The 24051-nt window shown below is 37.0% G+C and overlaps 1 protein-coding gene and 2 non-coding genes across 4 annotated transcripts in view; all 3 read right to left on the bottom strand.

The window, feature by feature from the left end:
• The window catches only part of LOC123681357 (NAD(+) hydrolase sarm1), a 117702-nt gene that overhangs the window by 78066 nt on the left and 15585 nt on the right, over window positions 1-24051 (bottom strand). The gene's annotated exons all lie outside the window — the stretch shown is intronic.
• Window positions 10227-10298, bottom strand: Trnaa-ugc. The gene has a single exon. It is a non-coding gene; the product is annotated as a tRNA-Ala (tRNA).
• Window positions 10787-10858, bottom strand: Trnaa-ugc. Its single transcript has one exon. It is a non-coding gene; the product is annotated as a tRNA-Ala (tRNA).

Raw genomic sequence — 24051 nt, 5'->3', positions numbered from 1 at the left:
ACTGAAGACGAAAGATGGGTTCATTAATCTCAAGCGCAGAAAATCATGGAGATATCACGTCCATGCTCTACTTCGAAGGCCAAACCGACTATTCACGGTTCCAAGGTCATGCTCAGTATTTGGTGGGACCAGCTCGGCGTAGTGTATTATGAGTTGTTAAAACCGACTGAAACAATCACAGGCAATCGTTATCGAACGCAATTAATGCGTTTGAGTCGAGCATTGAAAAACAAACGACCGCAATACAACGAGAGACATTATAAAGCGATTTTACAGCATGACAATGCTCTATCACACGTCGCGAAAGTGGTCAGAACATACTTGGAAACGTTGAAATGGGAAGTCCTACCCCACCCGCCGTATTTTCCAGACGTTGCCCACTCGGACAATCACTTGTTTCGATCAATGGCACACGGCCTGGATGACTAGTACTTCCGGTCTTATGGAAGAAGTAAAGAATTGGATGGATTCGTGGATCGCTTCATAAGATGGCCAATTTTTTCAACGCGGGGTTCGTACGTTGCCCGAAAGATGGGAGAAAGTAGTGGCCAGCGATGGACAATACTTTGAACCATAAATGTATAATCAGTTTTTCACAATCAAACCTCGAATTTCGGAAAAAAACAGCGGAGGAAAAGTTGTACGCCCATATAATAAAGATGCCGTCATTTATATTTCTCGTTTTATCTAAGAATCACGATATTGTATACTAAGATATATTCGTTTATTACGCTCATTTTAAATTTCATGGAAAACACACGTCAACTATAAAAACCATAATACTTTACTATTTATATTTATATTTTTGAATTTTTAGGATGAGCGAACCTTATCAAATGCATTTATTTGTTCATACGAGTATATATCATTCAATTCATCGCGTTAGTCATCGAACAAATATGTTTCCTTTTATGAATAACCATCAGGATGTATCATGAGGCATTTCCAATTTCCAGAATATATTTTATCTCGTAAAGTCGGTTTCTCGAAACGTGAACGTAGGTGTAGTCTTACTTGAATTGCCATTTTCCGCCCGTCAGCTCGTTGCATAGCATAAACTAGGGAAATTAGATGATACGGAATAAATGATCAGGTAAACATTCTATTAACCGTTAATACTTTATGTAAACAAGTTGGATGGTACCCTAGGGACGGAAGAGGAAATTGCTCCAGAGAAACTTCAACACTTGTGACATTATTGCTTAACGATTTTTTTTATTCTATAATGAAGTACTGATTATCAAGGATGTGAGAGAGAATACTTCATATCTTGACGAGTCGTTCTCCGCAAATTTGTTAGGTGCGCCCTCTTTCAAGAAATTGCGAACCACTGATGGAATTTTCAGTATTGGAACTCAGTGGTCCCTGTCCTATACACCTTCATAAACGGAGCGTGGTGACTTCGCTACAGAACGATGGGATGTACATCCTTTGACTGCAGAAACTTTCTGTGGTATAGGTGAATGAATTTACAAGAAAGAGTTTTAGGTGAAGGAAAAAACCCAAAGAGGACACCACCAAATGGAACACAGATGCTTCTTAAACCTCGACGGGGACTGGCGCCAAATGCTGGCTGCTGTCCAAGTGTCTTTCAGGCAGAGATTCTCGCAATCTAAACATAGAAACAATCAGAAATGTGATGAAGCCATACATTCTGATATTATTATTATTTGAACTGGGGTGGTTGTGGCTCGGTAAGCCTTCCGGGAACTGCGACCATGTAGATCTTTTGTTCTCTACCCTACTCATTCAAGGAAAACCAAGGAGGTCATCAATGGCGTTGATAAAACTTACAACCCCCTTAGGGGCCTTGGCTGTTACCTCTCGGGTATCTAGGACCGGCTTCCCCATATGAATGGTTCTTTGGAGCCAGCTCTGGACACTTACAGACCATGTTTCAGCTGTTTCCGCTTCTGATCCACAGAGCCTGCAAATCTCATCTGCTGACTTTCCCCTACGGTACAAATGATGTTTGTACCGACAGTGCCTCGTCAGCAGTCCCACCATCACCCGAAGCTCAGCTCGTGGCAGCTTCAAGAGCTTTCTGACATAGGTACGTGAGATCATCATGAATTTCTTGGCCGGAGTAAGTCCAGGAGTGTTTGTGCAGTTGGTTATCCTGTTATTCAACTCCCATTGCTGGACCGCTGCCTCATATTGGTCTTTTACTAGCCCACAGAAAGGTCCAGGTCAAGCAGATGTCAACCTCGATGCACTTTTTCAAGTTCATCGGCTTTCTCGTTTCCTTCAACACCGCAGTGTCCTGGTACCCATAGTAGTCACTTTTTGCCTCTGGCCAGTTGCTTTATGGTGTTATAGTCCATCCAAAGTTACTTGGAGGAAGCCAGAATATTTCGATTGGACAATAAGGGTTGTCCAACTTTCCCAGAAATTCCTTTGGGGCCAGTGAATTGATTGCTTAACAATATTTTCAAATAAACCCTGATATTTGGCGACTCGCGGTATCCACTTCAAAGAAACATCTATAGCCAAGAGTTTTTATGGACTAGTTCAATTGACTTTGGATATACTATACCATACATTGTGATAGTCAGGCGGCAATCAAAGCACTGAGCTCACTTATCATCGATTCTAAGATGGTATTGAAGTGACGAAGGGAAGTCAACGAAATAGGCAAAGAAAACAAGGTCTGTTAGTCTGTTTAGCCTAGTTTCCCCGAAACACACTCTCCAGAAAAGAAGCACAAACTCCTTTCATTGACCTAGAACATTTCTGTTGTAAAGGTAAAGAAAGAGTTTTAGGAGAAGGAAAAACTCCAAAGAGAAAGATATACACTTTGGCGGAATCTTCTTGGGTTGGACCATTGGAAGAAACATTGATACTTCTAGATCTAAGAAGTATCTAGATCTTAGCAGAAGATGCTAAACCCCCTCACTAGAATCCTTACATGGCATTGCCGCCTGAGTGAGCTCCTCATAAGAATGAGTCTAGCAAAAAATGACGAGTGCAGATTCTGCAAGGAGGAGCAAGAAACTCCGGATCACTTGATAACTGAATGCCTCGCCATCACTAGCCAACGCAAAAAATGCTTTGGACAAGAGAATTGTAGAAGTGAGGAAGCAACCTCCTCGATGCCATCCCAAATACTGAAGCTCATTCATATGAGCACTTGCTTCTTTGTGTTTCATTTATGGTAGCAATATCTATTTAATAATAATAATAATAATAATAATCTTTATTTATCCACAACATACAGTAAAGTAACATTATATCAAGAGATAAGCTCATTTTCAATGATGTAGAAAGGAACTTGAGGCAGTAAAACTGATATAAGATCAAGTCCCGAAAAAACAATTTAGAGAAAAAAACATACAAAATAATGTTCCGTACAAGAGAAAAAAACAAAAAAAAACAAAAATCAAAGGTGTCATACATTCTCGATATTAAAACCATTCTAATAATGAAAATAACAATTACATCTGACTAATACAGACGTCCGCGCAGCCATTCCATATAATTCCGCCTGAAACTGGCAAGACGCAAAGACTTGAAGTTAACTGGCATTCGGTTATAAAGCAGATAAATTCTGTATGAGAAGGAACGAGTGAATGAAGCTGTAGAATGCTGTGGTGGAGAAAGAAGTCCCCTAAATCTTAAGTTCAGAGAATGGACATCAGTACGAAAACGAACCTTATTATATAGATACGGTGAACACTTATTTATAAGAACCGAATGGAACAACACAGCAGCATGCAGTTCACGCCTAGACTCCATATCAAGCCATTTACATGTCTTAAGTTTATGTATAACAGGATCATATTTCCTTATACCATAAATGAATCGAAGGCAAGATCTCTGTACTCTCTGTATCCTGTCACAATCTACTCTAGTTAAACATGGCCCGTAAACTGCGTCACAGTAATTGAAGTGGCTCAAGACCAAAGCATCTGTGAGCAAAATTTTAAGTTTTGTCGAGAGAGAGTGCCTATGAGGATAAAGCATCCTCAGACTAGCATAAGCCTTTTGAATACAAGACTGAACATGACCACTGAATCGAAGCTCCCTGTCTATAAGGACACCCAAATCAATACACTCATCTACACATTGAATCCGCTCACCATTTAAAATAATCTGCATATCTTCAGACACAGCATCCCTATTCTTCCCAAAAATCATGATTTTAGTTTTAAGTGGATTCAATGTGAGTTGATGCCTTCTTGACACCTGTACCAAGGAGTCAAGATCATGGTTTATTTTATTATTAGCATCATGTACCAAGCTGGAAAGAAATGAATGCAAAATCTGCGTGTCATCAGCATACCTGAATTCTCTACAGAATTTCATATCACATGTTATGTGAATTGTATAGATACAAAACAGAAGAGGCCCCAACACAGAACCTTGCGGGACGCCACAATCCACATTTCCCACCCCAGACGTGCCTCGATCTGTTTCTACATACTGCTGACGACCCTCCAGATAACTCCCAATGAATGAAACAGCCACGGCAGAAAATCCAATGTGCCGCAAAATTGCCAATAATATTTCATGGTTGATAGTGTCAAAAGCCTTGGAATAATCTAACAAAATCAACGCACACGTCTCTCCTCCATCTATGCAGGATAATATGTTATCCACAACATCCAGAAGAGCCGTGCAACAACTATGGCACTTTCTAAATCCAGACTGTCTCTCTGGTAAAATATTGTACCGTCTTAAATGTTCTCTGATTCTTATTGCGCAGATTTTTTCCAAGACCTTCGAGCATACAGGTAATATAGATATAGGACGTAAGTCATTCAAATTATTGGGGTCACTCCTCTTTGGGAGTGGAAGAACCTTCGATATTTTCCAAGCTGCAGGAAACACCGAAGAAAAAATGCACGAATTAATGATGTTAACGAGAAAAGGCAAAATGTACGGACAACATAGACGAATCATTTCAACGTTCAACTGATCGGGACCAATTACATTAGATTTCATTGAACTCAGAACTGACAGCACCTCCACCTGAGTTGTCATCGTAAAATAAAATTCCTCTGCAAAATTCAAGAACCGCGAATTATTGTAAAATTCAAGCAGGACCTGGTCGGGCTTGATATAACGCGAAGATTTCAAAAAGTTCTTATTTATATCATCCGGTCTATTCAAATTATCAGGCAAATCTCTATTAGACTTCCCAGCGTAAACACCCAACTCAGATAATTTTTTCCATAATAATCTATTTTCAAACTTATGAGAATTGATGAAATACTCTAAGTAAGCTTTTTTTTCTCTAGATATTGCATTAGTTACTTGATTTTTCATTTTTTTATAACTAATCCAGTCATCGGGCGCTCTAGAAGCGCGGTATTTACGGAAAATTTTATCTTTGAGTTTAATCATATCACCAATTGTGGAGGTGAACCATGGATTGCTTTTAGATTTCAACTTTTTAATTTTCATAGGTGCGATCTCATCAAAAAGTCCTACAAGGAGCTTAGTAAAGAGAGATACCTTGGCATCCACGCCATTCAGATAAAAAATATTCTCGAATGGAGTCACCGAAAGACCAGTATTGAGCAATTCCTCATCAACTTCTTTCAGACTTCTTGACCCATAATTACACGCTCGCCTCCTTACGGAAACAATATTAAACCGACAAAAAACAAGGTTGTGATCGGAAAGGTTATCAACTGTTTCAACTCCCGCAGAATAATTTACCTCATTGTTAGAAATCATGACAACATCAATTAGGTTAGAGGTACTTGCAGAAATTCTAGTTGCATCATTTATTATTTGTTTTAAACCAAAGCAATTCATAACTTGAAGGCATTTAGCAGTTTTTGAATCATTCAAATTGAAAAAATTCATATTAATATCCCCTCCACACACAATCCTTTGTCCAAGAGGACAAACATCAGATAAACTGTCCTCAAGAGAATTCAAAAAATTCGTTATACCTGCACTGGGTGGTCTGTAGAGCGCACCGAGGATGAAAATTTCCCCAGCTACCCGAACTCTGAGCCATAGCTGCTCAAGATGTGGATCAGACACAGCATGCAGTACCTCATGAGACAACTCCACTCGAACGTACACTCCAACTCCGCCACCTCTTCCAATCCTGTCCAACCTCACGAAGTTATAGCCATCAATGTGTAATAGACTGGAAGGAATATTAGAATCTAACCAAGTTTCATTCAATGCCAGTATGTCATAGTTTTGTAATAATAAAAAGTCTTTTATATGGGATAAATGTGGTACTAGCGATCTTATATTATAAAATGCTATAGTAAATTTTCTCATGATCAAGTTTAATAAAAAAAAAATATAATATCTATTTATTTGAGGAAAAATAGATCCAAAATTCAGGAACGAAAACTAAATGACTAACAGACCGAAATAATAGGAGGCTGCACGGACTACAGAAAACATAATTTAATCATAATATGCACAAATTATAAATCAAGTAATGTGTATCAAAACTCTTCAGTTGTGAAAAAAAAAATCCAAATTGAAATAACAATCTCTCTATAGTGATATGAAATACGAGAAATTAAACTTCACAAATATTAAATGCGATATAAAGATATAGAATGATCTCTGACAAGAAATTGAAATGAAAAAAAAAAAGTCGTGAATAATGACACCAATAGCTGTCTATGAAAATGAACGAGAAAAGAAAAAAAAGAAAACAGAAAAGCTTATTTCCACCCAGAGAGTGAAAAAAAAAATGAATTTCGTGACATGCTCACTTCCACTCCTACCTATTTTAATGTTTTTATTTCTTCTGTAGATCCTATCATATGTATTTTACCATTCAGATTGACAAAAATTCTTCCATCCCTCGACCAAACCTTCTTCACTCCAAATCTCTCCTTGGCTTGCCGAAAAATGTCGGAATTAATCCTGCTCAGTTCCTCTACTATCACCAATCCTGATCCCTTCAATAGTTTCTTAGTGTGAAACACTTTATTCCTGAATTTAGTAGAGTCGAAAAGTAATATAACTGGCCTTGGATTCTTATCTATCGCATTCTTCTTTCCGATACGGTAACAGTCTTCTAAATTAATTTCTGGAATTCCCATTTTCTTCGAAATTATATCAAGCACTTTATCCTTTAATTTTTCCTTAGGTTCTTCAACCATTCCATATAACCTTAATTTCTTCAGCTTATTCGCCTGCTCCAACATATCCACCTTTTTCTCCAATTCACAATATTTACTCTGATATTGTTCAGTTCTATTTTCAAGTTCTTCAATACGACTATCCATTTCACCTAAGCGTTTATCTAAAGTTTTTTCCACAATTTCCGTAATTTTGTCGGCTAATAATGACATGAATTCTTTATCAGTGAAAAAGTCCAATAAACATTTCTTCATCTCGTCTTTTTGATCTTTTTTCAAAGGCATTCTGGATGCTAATCTCCAAAGTACGGTGAGAACTTATGATGATACGATATATTTCAACTTTTCTCTCAAGCTTTACGACGATTTCAACAGAAAATTATTGCAAGAATAACAAATCTACTCTTTGTTTACTAAATAAAGGGAGCGGAAAAACACACGTCTACTCCGTACGGAACATACGTGACATCAATTCACGTCAGATCTTCAACAGTTTGAAATTCTTTATATACTTATGTGTAGATCCTGAAGTTTTCTTTGTATTTGATTTCTGCCGTCTTATCCAGAAGTTTCTGGTTCGAATCTTGGGTTCACTTTTCATTTGATTAAGCCAATGCTGTTTCTCTAAAACTAAGCTAAGATTCTAAATTATTCATGACATAAAAAAAAACAATGAATCATTGTGAAAAATTTGCGAATAATAAACTCCAATCATCTATGTGGAAAGGTTTGGTGCATTGTGTGTGATGATACTTTTCTTCAACTTTTCAGAGAACTACCTTCATTGGACTTCCCAGATAGTCCTCTATTTATATTGTTTTTCCTTTTTATTTCTGAATTATGAGAATTTGTGGTTTTTTACTAGATATTTATTATAATTATAGGTTATCTATCTGGCGTGTAGAGTTCACATTGGAATTTGTTTATATTGACAATTTTATAATTCATTCCTCGCGTGTCGAGATATTTTGCATTGAAATAATGAAAAAAAAATGAAATTTTGAATTGTTTTTCATCCGTTTTCACTTGCCATCGGTATCTTACTTACGTTACTAGATAAATAATTCCCTGCAAACTATTCCCCTCAACTATAATCCAAGGAGATAACCATTAATTTAATTACAAATGTTTCTCGAGAATTTGAAATTCAGATTGATAAATAAACTGTAATAACGACTCTAATTGGTTGACAAAAGCTTCGCGTAAAATCCTTCTGGCTTTTGACCCAAATACAACAACTGCACAACAGATTGTGGAACTCCTACCAGGCGTCACTTTTATGCCATTAAGCAAATTATTGTAATAATTTTCAATTACCCCAACATTACCAAACATTACTATTCATTAGGTGATTTTTACTCTCCGAAGAAATTTCAAGGTTTCGCCCGGAGGTAAACGTATCATCATCGTGTTGAACGATTTGGGATTGTTGGCTTTACGTATGAAGTTATCGAGGAAAAAGGAAACCGCCTTAAGTTGGAATTAATTACCAAATGATACCGTTCGTTTTTAAGTCAACTGCGGGGGTTAAAACTCTAAGAACTATGGTAAAATCGAGCTCGTGTACAATTTCCAATTACATGGAACTGTTTCTTGCATTCGGTTAGTAGATATATTGAACATTGAACACTCACGCAGATTTGAAATTGAAGGCTTCGGTCGCGTTGGGAGTTAGCTGCTCTATTTACTTCTGCTTTTTCTGTTCCTTTGAGATGGCCATCTTTTTAATCAATCCTACGCAAAGAAGTGGAACCACATTTTTTCTTGAAAATTTTATTTATTCTTCATCATTTATTCATTATATAAGGTGTTTCTTTCGAGGTATATAACTTTAAGTTGGCATTGCTGTTCAAGATGGCGACCGATTCAACAGCTGTCAAGTGATTTATTCTCAGTTTGGTTTGGCAATTCATCATGAATAGACTCACGCCTGAACAACGCTTGCAAATAGTGCAATTTTATTTCGAAAATAATGGTGCGTATCGCGCACTACGTCCATTTTATTTTGTTTAGCGATGAAGCGCACTTCTGGTTGAATGGCTACGTCAACGAACAATACTGCCGCATTTGGAGTGAAGCTAATCCTCAAGTGTATGTCGAAACACCGTTACATCCAGAAAAACCGACTGTTTGGTGCGCTTTATGGGCTGGTGGAATCAATGGCCCGTACTTCTTCAAAAACGATGATGGCCAGAACGTTACAGTCAATGGTGATCGGTATAGAGCCATGATTACTAACTTTTTCATTCCTGAATTGAATAACCATGATGTCCAGGAGCTGTGGTTCCAACAAGACGGCGCAACATGTCACACAGCTCGTGCCACAATCGATTTATTGAAAGACACGTTTGGTGACCGTCTAATTTCACGTTTTGGACCTGTGAATTGGCCTCCAAGATCTTGTGATTTAACACCACTAGACTACTTTCTGTGGGGCTATGTAAAGTCATTGGTCTATGCCGTATATGCGGATAAATCACAAACCCTTGACCATTTGGAAGACAACATTCGCCGTGTTATTGCCGGCTAGTACAAGCTTTCAGCTTCTGAAAGCCTGTCACCTAATGCCCGCCACTCACGAAGCGTTTCTTCCAGCGTTTGGTAGCTAGCGTCGAAGAGATTCCAGTCAGACAGCTCGGGACACGGCCGTACGACTGTAAGGCCCGGTGCACACATCCGACTTTTGTAGTTACGACACCGTTGCTGTGTCGTACTTGCGGCCTGTGGTACAAAGAATCAAATGGGAACATGCACACTACCCGCCGTGCCGTTGCGACATCGTAACTGCCTTCATACGGGCTGTGGTACAAAGAATCAAATGGGAGCATACACACTAGCGTAAGACACCGCAACAATGTCGCAACTGCAAATGTCGGATGTGTGCACCGGGGCTTAATCAGAGTATGAACTTGACTGCCCGACTGGAATCTCTTCGACGCTAGCTACCAAACGCTGGAAGAAACGCTTCGTGAGTGGCGGGCATAAATATGAACTTGCTGAGCCTGATAATTTATAGATGTTATAAAAACTAGAGGCAACTGGTTCTTTTTACTCACTAGTACAAGCTTTTAGCTTCTACCTATCACCTAAATATGAACTTGATGAGCCTGATAATTTATAGATATTTTCTTTTGGATCACGATTAGGCCAAAAATGTTTTGGAGATGCCGGGGATCGAACCCGGGGCCTTTCACATGCAAAGCGAACGCTCTACCACTGAGCTACATCCCCGATGTATACTAGTAGTATTACAATAGCATTCGGTGGTACGCATAAAAGCAGTGGCGACGCTAGGGGGAGGGCTACCTTAATTCTTGCTGCGCCGCCCGAAATATCCCATGAGTAAAAATATACAACATGAATTCAACGTAAACCAGAAGAAATCTGGACAACAAGGTTGTTTGATCTCAATTTTTCGAAAGGAATAATATTTCATTCGAAGTAGTGAATAGAAATTCAAAACAGTCAAAAATAAGAGAGATGTATCTCCCAAAAATCTCGATCTCCCTTAAAAAAAATCCTGGCCACTTCTTGGCTCCCCTTTTTTTTAAAGCTGTCGTCTCCATTGGATAGAGGTGCTGGATTGTTCGATTACCAAAATGTTATCGATTATGTCTAATCCTCTTGGTTAATGTAAAAAAAAAGGACATCAACAATAATAGCATGCATTCTTTGAATCAAGAAAAGAGGATGTTACTTGGTGAAAAGGCCAAAAAACTTGGAGATGCCGGGGATCGAACCCGGGGCCTTTCACATGCAAAGCGAACGCTCTACCACTGAGCTACATCCCCGATGTATACTAATATTACCTACTTACAATTTACACTTACAATTTACACTCGCACATTACACATACACTTACAAATAATTAACTTCGTACTATTTTCGATGAAACCATAAGCTTTTAAAGAAGATTATACATCGATGATTCTTTAGAAAACATATATTTCCTCTTGGTAGCTTCTTCTTTTTGTTTGTTAATCATAATTTTATCGATAACTAATAGGTTATAACCATTATTCAAACCGATTTGTTCGATAGAATTCAGTTCTTCGAAAAACCATCATGATTGAGTAATCTATGAATTGACCTGGAGCAGCTACACTGTTGGTGAAAGAATTACAGTTAATTTTGAAATATTTGTTGGTAATTGCTTTCGCAGTTCATTATGTATCGTAGCAAATCTAACCATATTCGTTTAAAATTCAAGAAACAATCCTCGCAGGTCTATCCCATAGAATTCGTCAAACATTGATCATCCAGGTCTACCGTTTCATAGACTGAAACCGGTGTGGAACACACCTGAACTGAGTCATCATCCACTGGTGGTCAATCGGTAATCGAACTTTGTTCTTTCCCAACGTTCTTTTCGAAATCCGTTTCCGAGAATCCGCCTTTCTCGTCAAAGCTACACGCGAATATCATTTTGGGGCCAGTCACTTCTCTCTCCAACAAGAAACGTTGATAAATTCCCCAGATAGGTCTCCATAACGGCTCAATTTTTATTTCTCTCGATACTTATGTTCGAGATTACTGAACTGGCGCCACCAACAAGACGTCTTGTTGGTGATGATATAATGTGCATATTCTGAAGATCATATAGAGCAGCCATACTCAACCTTTTTTTACCGCGGGCCGCATAATTGCTACTGTTCATTCGCGCGGTTTTCGTTTATCGCGCATAATCAAAACCTTTTTTTTTTAAGTCGGTTACAAAGTAGCCTTAGTCCTTTTTTAAGCTCTACTGGTTCCTGTCTGTGTACCAAATTTTATCAGAATCTATTCAGTGGTTTATGCGTCAAAGCGTAGAAGACAGGCAGATTACGTTTTTCCGCATTTGTAATATTAGTAGGGAAGTGCGAAAATAAAAATATACAAGATGTTAGGGAAACGCTCCCGAAAACGAAAACCGGGGATACTATTGATGATTTTAAGAAAATTGGACTAATTTTTTTATCGCAATTTTTTATTTTGGTAGGTACCATGATTTCTAAACCCTATTTCAGCATAATTCGGGCAATAATGCTTACAAGAGGTTTTAAAAATCATGGTACTGGACAGAAAAAACTATATAATCAGCTAAAAAACGCACCCAAGAATCCAAAGAAACGAAAACTACAAGAGCAAAAAAAGTGAGATAAAGCATTCTCGCTAAGAATATTTGGTATAGGTATAGTATCATAGTATGTTTAAAGAATCCATTGTTTATACTATGGTAATAGTGTTCTGTCTGTACGCAATAAGGGAGAAAACAAAGGTAAATGAGTAAATATTAATACTGTTATTTTTGCGTAATTTCGAAACCTTATTTGTGATACTACTGTGAAAATTGTAATACTGGACTATGCCTTGGCTCGGGCCGCATAAAAAGGGCAAAGGGCCGCACGTTGAGTATGGCTGATATAGAGGATGGATTGTGTCTTTCACCGCTTTCCAATGGGTTTTTGCCGAGAGCGGCATAGTTTAGAGGGCGACGGAAATTTATAAAGGGTGTTTTTTTTCGAGGTATATAACTTTAAGTTGGCATTTGTGTTCAAGATGGCGACCGATTCAACATATGTCAAGTGATTTATTCTGAGTTTGGTTTGGCAATTCATCATTAATAGACTCACGCCTGAACAACGCTTGCAAATAGTGCAATTTCATTTCGAAAATAATGGTTCTGTGCGGAATACGTATCGCGCACTACGTCCATTTTATTTTGTTTAGCGATGAAGCGCACTTCTGGTTGAATGGCTACGTCAACAAACATAACTGCCGCATTTGGAGTGAAGCTAATCCTCAAGTGAATGTCGAAACACCGTTACATCCAGAAAAACTGACTGTTTGATGCGCTTTATGGGCTGGTGGAATCATTGGTCCGTACTTCTTCAAAAACGATGATGGTCAGAACGTTACAGTCAATGGTGATCGGTATAGAGCCATGATTAGTAACTTTTTCATTCCTGAATTGAACAAACATGATGTCCAGGAGCTGTGGTTCCAACAAGACGGCGCGACAGGTCACAGAGCTCGTACCACAATTGATTTATTGAAAGACACGTTTGGTGACCGCCTAATTTCACGTTTTGGACCTGTGAATTGGCCTCCAAGATCTTGTGATTTAACACCGCTAGACTACTTTCTGTGGGGCTATGTAAAGTCATTGGTCTATGCGGATAAGCCACAAACCCTTGACCATTTGGAAGACAACATTCGCCGTGTTATTGCCGATATACGGCCACAAATGTTGGAAAAAGTCATCGAAAATGGGACGTCCAGATTGGACTACATCCGAGCCAGCCGTGGCGGTCATATGCCAGAAATCATATTTGAAATGTAATGCCACAAGATTATCTCGCGGATAAATAAAATTCATGTCAATCGAATAATCCATCGTTGTTTTATTGCAATTTAAAGTTCTATAGCTCTAAAACAAACACCCTTTAGCACGGTATCTGAATTATAAAGTTCCAAAAATATTATTTTCCTTCAACCTATGTAAGGAGGTGATTCCGACGATTGCTGATTGGCTTCTGACTTGAGAGACTTGGGTTCGATTACGCCGTGAACCCATCTTCAAACAACGCGTCGCAATCATCATACCGATGATATCATATTCTCAACGGATGATAATACGCGGTTTGTCCGTAGGATTTTCAAGATACACTTCTCGATTTTTGGTCTTCCGAGCCGGGATAAACGCCGGCAAATCCGCATCGCATCTCGAGCCAAACGTATCATTACCTATAATGAACTACCCACAGCGAGAGAATGATACGAGATATAGTGATTTGCCGAATCTCAAGGCCGGCGAGAGCCATCGAGTGTGCCATGATAAGAGGGCCCCCTTCATCTGTCAAAAAACGATCCATCATCCCGAGTTATACGCCCGGATGAACGGACGGACGGACGTCGTCGTCGTTCTTCAAACCGCGTTTCTTCGTAGGAGGACGTATTATTTTATTTCGCCCGTGGAAGTGGCCAATATACGCCAAGATTGTTTCGCGCCGCTCTTGGTCACGTGGGCGGCGGAAATGTTTACCTCGTTTCGGGTTGCAAAATGGCGCGTGGGCGTACCAAGTTGCTGTGCATACGAAAAAATCCACCGGTCTCGGCGTATCGATACCATTGGGGCAATGACAATAGTGGGATATAGGAAAAATGTGCGAGAAAAGTTGAACTATAAATATAAAACTCGGGTTAATACTGTTTAGTTTGTTGTTCGATGACTCAGTTAGGTTATCTTCGGTTTGAGTAAGCGGTTTCTGCGGATTTGAGGAGAAAACATTGACCTCGTAAGGAAGACTATTTTAAGTCTCCGTTTTGGAATGAGTATAGAATCCAAAAAATCCGTCCGTCCGCCGTTAAGAACTTTTCTCGGAAACTAAAGGAGCTTTTTGCCTGAAATTTTGTACAAAAATCACTTGCTATACCGCATTCAACCTCTCAACTCGAACATAGCATGGGAACATGAATTCTTGAATAAAAAAGATAAGGATCTTTTTTTCGAAAGAACTTAACGGCACATAGATAATCATAAAAATGGAAAACATTTATTGGTACAGTGCTAGCGAGTACAATATGTTGTATGCACAAAGTCCTAGCGCTAAAGCGCTTACAAAGGGTTTTTCAATAATTTTGATAGCTCGCTATCTGGACAGCTGTCACTTTTGACATTTGAGAAGTATAAACAAGGCCATTATTGAGAATGGAACGAAACACATTCCAACATTGAAATCACATCAGCATTGAAATTGTTAATTCACAACAAAAATGATAAAAATTCACACACAATTCGCAACACTATAGCACTTTTGGTTCGGCGTAAAGCCTCTTTTGAGTCGGAAATAGTAAAACTGATGGAAAAATTCGAGCTGTTGAGACAAGTCAGTGATGTCGCTCAAGTAAAACTGATAATATTTCGGCTGTAAACCGTAGTGTTGACGAAAACCCAGGTTCGTCGATTATTGGTCGATCTTGGACATAAGGCATTTCAGAAAGGTCATTATTACACCTTATTTTGCATGAAGGTTTAGGTCATAAGGCTATTAAACTTCAATTAACACAATAACTCAAGCCGTTCGATCTCCAATAACGTAGTATCTTTGCTGATTGGGTCCTTGAAATGCATCAAAATTATCCAGACTTCCATCGAAAATCATCTCCACTAATTAGGCCCACTTTCACCTATTATGCAATTTTCCAAGAAGACTTTCCTGGACGTGTTATTTTCGAGAAATTACTTAATCACCATTGGCCACCGAGATCTTGTGGTTTAACACCTTTAGAATTTTTTTTTGGGACCACGTGGAAGATAAGATCTATGCCAATGCTCCACAATCGATTCAAGACCTTAAAGATGGAATTCGTGAAGTTATCGAAGACATACAGACAGAATAATCCATCGTTGTTCTATTGCAATTTAAAGTTCTATAGCTCTGAAAGAAACAGCCTTTATAAAAAGCCATTTTTCAGATTTCAATCATACCCAATTCTACAGAAACGGCAGAAACGTCCAATACTAGATAATCGCCCACCCTGTATAATCATTAATCATATACTGACACTGTAATGTCAATTTTGGCAATTTCCAGTTTTCAAAAGGTCTCCAAAGTCGTTTAATTGGTTCTCCAAAGTCGTACGATTGGTATACTCGGAAAATTGTAGACCCTGTATAATAGTTACGCATATACTATAATTCTTCACAAACAATGCGAAAAAATTCTTTATAAACAATGCAAAAGTAGGATAACCTGCAGTTATAATCTTTAATTTTTCCTAAACGTCCAATTGACACCCAAAAGTTGTACACCCTGTGTTATAATTTATAATATCTAAGTATCTAAGGGCCAGTTGCACCATTTGCCTAAATATTGATTAAAAATTTAATCATTGATTACTCTCTGGTTTCTTAAGAGAAATCAGAAATTAATCGATGTTTAAATTTTAATCAATGTTTAGGCAAATGGTGCAACTGGCCATAAGTCTGTGTTGTTGAGTCATGTTAAATCTAACAAAGCCGAAAATCATTTTTTGTAGGAGTTCCGAAGACATTTTTTCCTCTTAGGTCATAGAGGTCACAGACTTACAGTAATAATGAGAAACTGCACTAAAAAATTCAGTGTCAGTAAAATTACTCGGTGAAAATTGACGCTACTTCCCCTACCATAAATAAATACATAATAAATACAATGTATATGATTTTCAAACACTTACTGTATATATTCTCGGTTATTCTGATCATGAAACTTGAGGAAAACTTTTTATGCTCATTAAACCATTTTGTTAACATGGTATCATGTATAGACTTTGTAGACCTGTAGACTTTTCGTATTGTTAGAACACTTGAAATATATGTGAAAGGAAATTTGACATCTATAACTACCCTTCTCGAAATTCTTGTTATATCCAAACAAAAATATCCCATCTTCTGAAAATAAAAATATGAAAATGTGTAAAACCCTATTATTTTCACATCAAATCATTAAGTTTTCAGTGCTTCTGTATTCAATTTTCTGTTTCTAGATAATAATATTCTCTACTCACGTTGTAAATTCAGAATTAGTGCATTCAATCTGATCATGGACGATCCAAGAAACATTCCAGTAATCGTTTTGTGACATTAGTTTTAATTTTTGGTCGAATATTATGGAAAATTGAATAAAACTTCTGAACAGCGTATAACATTGCGTCTGACATTTATAAATGGCAGTTTCTTTGATTGAAGAGAATTCGATGTTACGTTTCTACTTTGAAAGCCATCGATACATCATATCAGGGACCACTGATTTAGGTGAAACGTCGAATTTTGTGTGAAATTGTAATTTTTCGTGTTTTCATCGGAAAAACGAAGAGGACTAGCGAAAAAAGGTTCAATAACAGCCTAATTTCCATTTTCTAATTTGAAAATTTCAACTAGGATGTTTAAAGAACAAAAAAACTTCTGATGATGCACAGATTGTTAAACCGCCCAAATTCAAGAATCCAAAAATAACTCTTGAGTTTCAACTGTCTGTTCAACATCTCCTCTTGACTGTACTTCAATATTAAATTATTTCGTGAATAGTGAACAAATTTTGAAAATTTCAAATGGGTTCTGCACGGAACATAAATAACTTTCAAACTAACCTACACTCTGCTTCTCTTCCCAATTCAAAAAATGTTGGAGCTTGACACCACCTTCATGGCGGTGATTGCCAACAAACCAATGATGGAAAAAAAACCGAAAATCATTTTTTTTATGAGTTCGGAAGCCTCTTAGATCAAGGAAGAGCGCCATCTAACTGTATCCTCATGAGAAACCACAAATGTTGGAAAAAGTCATCGAAAATTGGACGTCCAGATTGGACTACATCCGAGCCAGCCGTGGCGGTCATATGCCAGAAATCATATTTAAAATGTAATGCCACAAGATTATCTTGCGGATAAATAAAATTCATGTCAATCGAATGATCCATCGTTGTTTTATTGCTTTTAAAAGTTCTATAGCTCTAAAAAAAACACATTTTACATTCCATCTATAAATATCGCCATTCAGAATTTATCTCGAATTATTTTCAATGAAAAACCATGTAATATGATCCAAATTGTCCTATATTAACCCAAAGTCGCCATGGCTGGTGTGATAATGTAAATATTGTGATAGAATAATGATAGAAATGTTTTCGTGTAGAAACCAACAGAAAGTTCTTTGTTCCTTTCAGCGTGGGCATTTTTCAATGCGATGTGATTTATAACCTAATACCAAGGATGATTGATTTCATTCATTTAACGCCATGTAGGGAGGGTTTCGTAATTTGAGAGGTGCTCAAATTACGTATATGTCAGTTGTCGCGACAGTTGTACATGAGAAAAGTTTCCACCTTATACGCTCATTCTTATTCCTAGACAACACACCTTTGTTTCGAAATGTTTCAGTGAAGAAGATTGATGGGTTTTTTCAAGTGTCCTTCGTATTTGATTCAATTGAAGCGCTGAGTTCATTTTAGGATTCGAAATTTTGAGGCACTTCAAATTTACGAGGAAATGTTTTTCAGCATCAACCTTGAAAAGGATTGCCTATTACCGAAAAAGATTTTCATTGTTTACCTTTAACGATATTTTTCTTCCCACATCTTTCTGAGAATTGTTTGCTCCTTTCTATTGGCGAGGACTTCAAGAAATAAATATGAAAAAGAGCTTTGTGAAGTCAGGCGAATTTGTGAACTTGTTCAAATTCTCATTTATACAGAGTGAGTTTAATGTATAAAACATATGTCACCATTTTTATAGATTTTGGTGTGCAATGATCTTGTGATATTGCCGATATTGTGGTGGTATTTACATTGTTGTCAGATATTTCCATTTTTCAGAATATTAATGAACTTTGTTTTTCCCCCCTGTATATTTTTAGCGATTTGAAATCCTTAAGAAATACTGGATATTTTCCATGTAATGTTGTCTATACCTAAATGAAATAATTTCGGAATTATAGCTATGAGAGGCCATTTGAAGAGTCCTCGCTCTTCCATAGTAAAGACATTTTTTTGGAAAAATTAGATTTTATTATTTGACATAGTTGCCTTCGAGAGCGATACAGCGATTATAGCGATCTTCCAACTTTTCGATACCATTTTTGTAGTACGATTTGTCTTTCGCTTCAAAATAGGCCTCAGTATCGGCGATACTTCTTCATTGGCGCTAAATTTCTTTTCAGCGAGCATTCTTTTGAGGTCTGAGAACTGAAAAAAGTCGCTGGGGGCCAGATATGGTGAATACGGTGGATGCAGAAACAATTCGAAGTCCAATTCATGCAATTTTGCCATTGTTTTCATTGATTTGTGGCACGGCGCTTTGTCTTGATGAAACAGCAACTTTTTTTCTTCAAATGGGGCCGTTTTTTAACGATTTCATCCTTTAAACGTTCCAATAACGCTATATAATAATCGCTGTTGATGGTCTGGCCCTTTTGGAGGTAATCAATGAATATTATACCTTGCGCATCCCAGAATACTGATGCCATAACCTTGCCAGCTGACTGTATTGTTTTTCCTCGATTTGGATTCACTTCATCGTGTGCAGTCCACTAAGCTGACTGTCGATTGGACTCCGGAGTGAAATGATGGAACCATGTTTCATCCATTGTCACATATCGAAGCAAAAATTCAGTTTTATGCACTTAAACAGCTTCAAACACTGCTTAAAATCATTGACATGTTGTTGCTTTTGATCGATTGTGAGCTCGCGCGACATCCATTTTGCACACAACTTTCTCATTTGAGTTTGGTTGATTTTCCTGGTGCAAACCTCGAAAACTCTTCATCAAGCCAAGATTTTGCTTCAACTGTATTTTTTTCCTCCAAAAAGCAATATTTTATCAGCACATGAAATTCTTTTTTTCCATCTTTTTTCAAATAATAAAAGTAGCTACACTCAACGCAATATCTCACAACCTAATGGTCGCACTGCTGTCAAATTTTGACACGTATCGTGAAGGTTGGTTCTAACTAAAAATCAAATGGATTTAATACTAGCTCTGCCATCTGTACATCAGACCGGGGACTTTTCAATTGGCCTAATATCTTATAATTGAGAAGAGTTCAAACTTCTGTACAATTCACTACTAGAATCTTGATTTCAGAAAAGAGTATCAACATTTTTTCTGGGAAAAGAAGATTTATTTTCCTCAGAGAAAATTTTTTAATTTAGGGAAAATAGACTGCACATGATTTTCCCTTGAAAAACAAAACCCTAATATAAAGAAAGACTGTTAAAAACATAAGATTAACACGAAAATTATTATATGTATGTAGGGCAAATTTTAAATGATGTTAATTCTTTCATACCTTCCAAGTATTGTACCTACCAAAGGACAGGGTGGTTATTATCGATATAAAATAAATTTGAGACTTTTCTATTGAGAAAAATGTTCTTTCTGATGCTACTTATGAAGATTAAGGGTTATATTCAAATCCGATACCAGTAAAATTATTCATGTGAAGATCTATTTTGGTAATACCATCTTTAACAGGACTCCAACGGGCCAATATCCAGATGAATCTCCGAACGAAATTCCTGTTTAGAGATCCTAGTCCAAAGGTTAACTTGAAGAAAAATAACAACTTGAACAAATCGACCTACTTCATGTGTGTAATAAGCTGTATATGCAACATTTAGCAATACACTTGCGAAATTCATTCATAAAATATTAAGAATTAATTCTACAATATTTATTCAACTGGCCATACATGTATTTGTAGTGGTTGTCTTGGTTCGTTTTGAATTTACGTTATAATGACAAACTTTTACGATTTATCATTGAGAAATATCCTCTCGAACATTCAATTGAAACTTGAATCGATTTACATTCAAAATGAGATTGGTAATATTGTAGGTGAAATACTGGTTCTGTTACACAGGTGTGATCTATACTAGGAAATTATTCTAGAGGATTTCAATAGAAACTACTGGAATCTATACAGGGTGGACCAGATTTTAGTGGAATAACTTTAACGATGGATAGAACAACTCTTTTTATAAAAAAACTTTCCTATTAACATCCTAACTAGTTTCGTTTCCGAAATACAGGGTGTTAAAGCTTGAAAAAAAATTATTTTTTTACTTATAACTCTACTATAATTACATTCATTGTTTCAATTTTTAGGTATTGAAGTCTTGACATTGCAATGTTCCGAATTAGGTAAGTGTCCTCTGCCAAAATTATTCAGTGGCGTAGATATAGAGGTGCGATGATCCTTTTCCTATTGAAAATCTAACCACGGCCTTTTTTTCCATAAAAAATGTACCTCTTTCGAAAAAATCGAGTACATAGTAAACACTATTCACGAAAAATTTGCAAAAATCAATTTTTCAAATTTTCCCATAAATGGTACAAATATTGACGTAGTATAAGAACGCATATAATGGACTAGTTTTCATTTTTTGTCAAGGATTAATTCTAAAAATTCAAGTAAAATGAAACAAAAATGTGGAAGAATCATTGAAATATCTCTAGAAATGAAAAAGTTATGGGACTTTGAAGTTGCGCTTGGAAGAATAATTTCATAGTCTAGAGTGCTTACGAATTCATTGGTGTACAATCACTTGTGCCGTTCGTGTCGTGTTTTGTTCGTTACACGATGGCTGAAATAAAAAAAAATCCTACAAATATTGTATTGTGCCTATGTGTGCAAGCACGACAATTAAAAACCCCAATAAATTGTTTTTTCATGTACCAAATGACATGAATCAAAGGAAAAAGTGGTGCAAATTATTGAGGAGTGACTTAATTGGACCTAAAACTACTTCATATGTGTGTGAAGATCATTTTGATGTAAGTACCTATCAGTACTAGCTGTCTATTTCTGATAATGAAAATACTAAGGTGTAAGTTGGTTTGAAATAAGTTATTGAATAAAAATAACTTTGTCCTTTGACGAAGCCTTCTTCCATTATGGTGACATAAAAACAAAACTCGAGTTAAAACTACACTGTACAACTACAAACGGCGCGAGAGCCTTGGCGCGGCTAAGTATTTAAACGTAATTTATGGTGTAGCGATCACAGGCAAGTGGCGTGACGTCACAGACGAGTCGGAGACCAAAGACGTTCCGCGCTAAAATACGTAAATTTAAATAATCTATTTCTCAGTCATTTATTGATGGATTTCCAAAATTTTTTCACTGATTTATCAGTTTTGCTCTATATTTTAATTCTATCGTGTCAAATATAGTATTATCAACATCACTAAACTAGTCCATTGAACATTTCAGGAAGACAATTTTGTGAATATTTATTATTGTTTGAGTGTCGGATAAATTTTTAGGATATAATATGTTCAAAGGATTTTTTTCATGAGAAGAGTTGTTCTATCCGACGCCAAATTTATTACAATAAAATCTGGAATTCTAGATTTTAAACTTCTCAACATTTCTCTGAACATCACCCTTTCCATCAATTTTTTAAAAAGCGAGAGAAACCTCCAAAATTACAGTGAATACCCAATCAGACAATCCTATTGCAATATTTCATGTACTCACCATTGAATATCGTATCAATTTCAATTTGCATAAACATGGTTCATTTCGCATGAAAAAAAAAAACAAAAACTTTTCGTCTTATCAGAAGTATCAAGCATGTCCTGAAATAAATGTTTTCAGATGAAGATTAGGTGTTCTGTATTGCATCAAATCTTTGACTTTGCTACTATCGGTATTCTGATTATTTTAGTTATGTAATTTGAAGCCACAGATTTGTGTATTCGGATGAAAAAGATGCAGCACATTCCTAAAAACCTGTGTCAGAAATAATTGGACATTATTGGAATTTTTCGAATATCTCGAATAGAAACAAAGATATAACTATAACGAAATATTTAAAACCATTTTAGAAACGCCCTGTAATTCGAGAACGAATCAAGATATCTTTGCTCTGCTTTTTGATGTCTTATTATCCTTGAAGATTTTTTTTCTAAGTCTTATAATTCTCGAGGTGCTTTCAATAAGCATCGAATTTGGGACACCCTGTACACTTATTCGTGAAACACCCTCTAGAGAAACAAATTGCAAACTTGCTCCCAGGTAGGCATCAAACATTTTCTTCAAAATCATACTCAATTTTTATGCTACTTTCTGACCTAAAATGCGCGTGGGAATAAGATGCTGTAAAAAATTGTTTTATTTTATTTCTCCTGACCTGAAACTTTATATCTTCAATTATCTAACAATTTAATAGTCACGTTTGAAAACGAGACTCTGGACATGTGTGATGGCACCTACCTTCAGTCCTAGATTGTCGCTTTTTCGCGTTATGTAATCACCTCATTAAAGTTCATACATTTCAAAGATTTCATTATTAAATACACGTGGATGAAGTCATTGGCCTTTCCATTCGACCACAAACGCGATCAAATCCTAAGCTATCTGTCAGCTGATTTACGTATTTCTATGGAATTGGACGTGATCTGTTCGAAAATAGAAATGAAGAAGCTGCAGAATGTATATTTCTGAGATAATACAGTCCCGAACAAAATTACCGCAGTATGTTCTAGACAATTCATAAAACATTCACTGTTAATTTGAAGGATATCCACTTGATTTACAATTAATATTTTATCTACATGGAAAAAATGTTTAAAGAAAATGATTGAAGCATTGACGTGATATAAGAAGTTTATAAACGTTCGTTCATTCATGGTCTAATTGCACCCTTGGAGAGCACAAAACTGCATTTGGGTATATAAAAAGTTTTCCACCATCTTTCACGTGGCCCCAATGAAAAAAGTCTAGAGGAGTTAAATCACAAGATCTCGGTGGCCAATTGTTATCATTTCTTTAAGAAATAACGTGGTCTGGAAACTTTTCGCAACAAACCATTTCAAAACGTCTGAAAATCATGAAAATGATTCAGCAACAAGGAAATTGGTTCCGTACTAGTTGAAGCCGAGATATGTTGAACGGCGTTTGTTTGCTTGTGAACACCTGCTTCAAGGCAAAGACCGAAGGGATTTCTGCATCGCATTTTGACTGGAGACGAAAAATGGGTTCATTACGATAATCCCAAGCGCAGAAAATCATGGGGATATCCCGGCCACGCCTCCACCTCGACGGCCAAATCGAATTTTCACGGTTCCAAGGTCATACTCAGTATTTGATGGGACCAGCTCGGCGTTGTGCATTATGAGGTGTTGAAGCCGACTAAAACAATCACAGGCGATCGTTATCGAACGCAATTAATGCGTTTGAGCCGAGCATTGAAAGACTAACGGCCGCAATACAACAAGAGATATGAAAAAGTGATTTTACAGCATGACAATGCTCGACCCCATGTTGCGAAAGTGATCTAGACATACTTGGAAACGTTGAAATGAAAGTCTTACCCCACCCGACATATTCTCTATTGCTCCCTCTGACTATCACATGTTTCGATCAATGGCACACGGCCTGGCTGACCGGCACTTCCGGTCTCATGAAGAAGTAAAAAATTGGATCGATTCGTGGATCGCTTCAAAAAAGACGAGTTTTTT

Source organism: Harmonia axyridis, chromosome 5, assembly GCF_914767665.1.
Source record: "Harmonia axyridis chromosome 5, icHarAxyr1.1, whole genome shotgun sequence".
Taxonomy (NCBI): domain Eukaryota; kingdom Metazoa; phylum Arthropoda; class Insecta; order Coleoptera; family Coccinellidae; genus Harmonia; species Harmonia axyridis.
Note: the sequence above shows the minus strand (reverse complement) of the source record. Positions and strands in the feature narration are given on the sequence as shown.